The sequence below is a fragment of the Brassica oleracea genome, chromosome C6 (assembly GCF_000695525.1).
Source record: "Brassica oleracea var. oleracea cultivar TO1000 chromosome C6, BOL, whole genome shotgun sequence".
NCBI lineage: Eukaryota > Viridiplantae > Streptophyta > Magnoliopsida > Brassicales > Brassicaceae > Brassica > Brassica oleracea.
This window is the reverse complement of record NC_027753.1, coordinates 28,479,974-28,484,308: the sequence shown is the minus strand read 5'-3', so window position 1 is coordinate 28,484,308 and position 4,335 is coordinate 28,479,974. Positions and strand designations below refer to the sequence as shown.

Genomic DNA, 4,335 nt, shown 5'->3' with positions numbered 1-4,335 from the left:
TGATAACGTGTTATGAAATAACTTATAATTTATATTATCGAGAAATTTAAATAAGAGTAGAATTTAATACCCGTAGGAAGCAAATAACACTAATATAAGGGAGAGAGTTTATTATAAGGAGGAAGAAGAAAATGTAATGATTCTTTGATTATAAACTCTTGTTCTTGTTTTTTTTTTTGTGTACAAAAGAGTGAGATGAGCGATGGTATTTATAGTGAACAACAATACATAAAATAACAAAGATGGTGCTTAATTTGGTAAATAAGTGGATGATCATAGTGTTTGATGAGTAGATGATCATAGTGCTTGAGTTGGTAAAGGAGTGGATGATCATAGTGCTTGAGTTTGGTAAAGAAGTGGATGGTCATTTCAATGCTTATCTTACAACAGCAACAACATTTTAATGTTCTTTTAATTTATTTTTCATAAAGCACACTGTTCCTATTATGTGCCTAACTATTTGGATTTGTATTTCATTTTAATGCAACTCAAATAACTCTCACTGGTTTCTCCAAGTTTTCAACTACAGCGATTTATTACGCATTAACTTAAGTAACAATAAATAATTTGTTGCTATGTTTTCATTAAAGAAACACATTATTTACGAATGTCAATGTCTGTTGTTTTATTAGAGTATATTATATAAATTTTATTAGAGTTTTATTGAATCATCGGCTTATTTGCCAAATAACAAAAAATAAAAGGTAATTAGATTTGTAGTGAGAAGTTAGAGAGAGATACGAAGAAAAACGAGGAGGGAGAAGGGATTTTTGATTGGATAATGTATTTGTGTTTTTCGTATGGTTACAGGGGCAAATTTCCTTTGAATCATCCCAAGATTAATGTCTACAGCGATGAAACAACTTTTACGAATGTCAATGTCTGTTGTTTTTGTTTATATTAAAAACTATATCAGCACCGTTGGATTTTATAATTATCTGAAAGCGACGTTAACTGTAAAATCGAAAGATCATCACATACAATCCATCTTGCATACAATATGTCAAAATCAAATGATCTCTATTACTTTTATTTATTTTTAAATTTATTACTTTCAGTAACATTGAAATATATGGTGACAACTGGAGTGGGCAACAATGGAATTTCTAGGTTAATGGACATATTTGTGATCCGATGAGTTTCATCTGAATAATCAATTATCTGATTCGACTTAATCCGTAACTATCCGATATTCGATATCTTGGATATTCGGAAAATTTTAGATTTGATCTGTAAAAAAATAATAATCCAAAATACTAAAAAATATTAATATTTTATTACAAAAATTAAAAAAAAATATTTTCTTTTTAAAACTCGAATAAATAATAGAATAAATTTATTAAATAAAAATACTGCAAAACTTATATAAAATATATATTTATATAACTTATACATCTAATTCTTTAAATATATGTATATATATCTATATAACGGATCATATAAGGTATATGTTTCTAAAAAATATTAGTATTTGTGATTTATTTCGTTTTTTACGGCTATTGTATATTAGTATTTTCTTTACTTCGTAGAATTACAGATGCCCCAGATTTTTCGATTCGGAACAAATAACAATCGAATGAAAATTTAGAGATATTTTTTCTAGTCCTAGGTGAGAGACTCGATTTAAGATTGCATTGAGACTAAACATTTTGGCTCCATGTCTCAACGACAAACTTCTTCTGTATCTCTCTTCTCTCCATCTTAAAAATCTTTCTCTCGTATTTCTTGAAGACATCCTTCTCTGTATTTGTTTTCTTCACAATTTTGTTTTTAAAAGAAACCCTAATAAATTAATAGTTTATAACTTCTTGTTCCACTTATATGAGAATCAGCTGATCTGGTGTATTAGAAGAACCCCCTCAAAACCAGAACTTTTTTTTGCTTTTTGTTGCTTCCCCCATAGAGTTTCCTAGGAAGTAGCCAAAGAAAATCACCTTCTATTATAATTCTTCCAGGTAACAACAAATCAAAAATCCTCTTAATACCCTCTACCTTGTTTTTGATTATGTTTTAACGAACATCTTTCAAGTTTAACTTCAACAGACTGAAGAAGGATCATTCTCCAACCTAAGATTCTGGTTTGTTTTCATAAATTTCAGGTACCATTCTTTATTATTGTTTGTTCAATATGCTGCTCTTCTTAGTTGTCGTTTTTAGTCTTCAAGCCTTTCTCTCACTTTCTTAGCTCAATGGCCCTGAATCTCTATGCCTCTGTGGTTATTTTATATATTGTAAAAAATTGAAAGATATATTCTATGAAAAGCTGGAAATCTTGTAACTAAAAAGTTTTTAACGTGTAAGTTACTAGCTGTAGTAATTTAAAAATAGTTACTATATATCCACTAATTATGATAAATGATCTCTTGATTTTTTAAGTTTTAATCATTAATCCTTGAAACATACTCAGTCCTCAATTGTGGGTTCTTTAATTTCTTCTCTTCTTCTAAAAGTTCAATGCTTTTTTCTATAGTATTTTCACATATTAATCAAGAAGAGAAGTCACTACAAGAAAACATGACCTTAACGACTACAGTATTAGTAGCTAGTTGGTCATAATATGGGCATTACGACCAATTAACTTCGAAAATCGATTAATTGTTAGAAGCTATCGTTAGAAGCTGGTCGTAATTAATTATTAGAGGCACATTGGTCATAATATTACGACTAGACATATTAGTCGTACACTGGTCGTAAGCTTACGACCAATTTACCTCTAATGTCGATGTTTATTAGTCATAAGGTAACGACCACTTTACATCGACTTTAGATGTTCACTGGTCGTAAATTTGACCAACTTTATTTATTTATTTTCGAATCTTGTATTTATTTACGAATTTTATATATTAATTAAAATCAAATATTTAAATTTAGTTTGATTTAATTTTTTTAATTTTGATAAAATTAAAAGAAAATATCTAACATCCGTAAACATAATAATATCCATCATATAAAACATTCAAAATACAAATTAATTAAAACCGAAAAAAACTAAGCATTAAGGTTTATTTCGTCGAAGAAGTCGGATGATGTGCCGGAGGTAGAAGCTGATGGATCCGGCTGTCCTAGAAAGGTACTCCCGTAAGAGTTTCTAGGCGCAAGGTTCCTATGTCTCTTTCTACCGCCAACCATAGCAATATCGTCAATCTGAAGAAAAAACCAAAAAAAAATAGATGGTTATAAACAATTCAAATTTTTTATATAAAAATAATCTAAACCTATTCTAATTCCATCATAATCTAACTCGATCCTAATCTACTTCCATCCTAAACTAATTCCAAACCTAATCTAATCACCTAACTAACCACGTAAAACTAAAAAAAAAAAAAAAAACTTACCTTGAGAGAGAAAGGGAAGTCGTTGTTAGAGAGAAGGGAATGAGCAACCAAATGGCTTCGCGAGGTCCGAGTATATATAGAGTTTTGGTGTTAGTCGTAAATGAGTTGTAATATTACGACCAATGAGAGACTAGCGGTCGTAAAGGAGACGTAAATTTACGACCAATGGGGGACCAAATAATATTACGACCAATTAGGGACTAAATAATTTTTTTTATTTACGACCAATTAAGGACTAATAGTCGTAAAGAAGAATTAAAATTACGACCAATGTGGGACGAAGTCCTTTACGACCAATTAGAGACCAATTTGGGAAGAATTAAGATTAGTCGTAACTGAGTCGTACTTTACGACTAATTAGCTTCGTTTTGTGTTTATACCCTAAAATCGAAACCCCAAACATCATAAATTTTATACACTTCTAAACCCCAAAGTACAAAGATTGTTTTTTAAACTAAGTTCATATATAGTTGAGCAAACATGATAATAAGTTATATATTATTTGTAATGCAATACAAAAATTTTAATAATATAATAAACACAAACACTGTAACATAATCAAGCTCGATCACTTGTCATCAGAAACATCATCGACTTGATCATTTTCTTCAAATTCATCTTCGTTGGCTTCGTCTGTTGCATCGTCTGGAAGTTCTTCATATCCCTGGTTGTGTGGATCAACAAGTTAGATATCATTTGTAGCTTGCTCATGTACTTCTACTTCATTTACGGCATCTTCTTGTAAATGCAGTTGTTCAACAGTCAAGACTCGGCCCCGAGGTGTAACTTTTATAGCGGCTAACCAAGATATTCCAGATTGTCTGATCCTCGGGTATGGAATAAAACAAACTTGGTCTGCTTGAGAAGCCAATATGTAGGGTTTAAATTTGTTGTACCTCCGTGTAGCATTTATATCAACAACTCCAAACTTGCTATACCGAACACCTCTATTGACGGTGGGTCAAACCAGTCACATTTGAAGAGAACGCATTTCAGCTTC

The 4,335-nt window shown here is 30.5% G+C and overlaps 1 protein-coding gene across 1 annotated transcript in view; it reads left to right on the top strand.

Moving 5' to 3' along the window:
* Positions 1 to 1,646: 1,646 nt before the first annotated feature.
* Positions 1,647 to 4,335, top strand: part of LOC106300756 (receptor-like protein kinase HSL1) — a 6,953-nt gene continuing 4,264 nt past the window's right edge. Inside the window, exons 1-2 of the mRNA XM_013736965.1 lie at positions 1,647 to 1,955; positions 2,044 to 2,099. The gene's annotated coding sequence lies outside the window, so the exon portion shown is untranslated. The remainder of the gene's footprint in view (positions 1,956 to 2,043; positions 2,100 to 4,335) is intronic.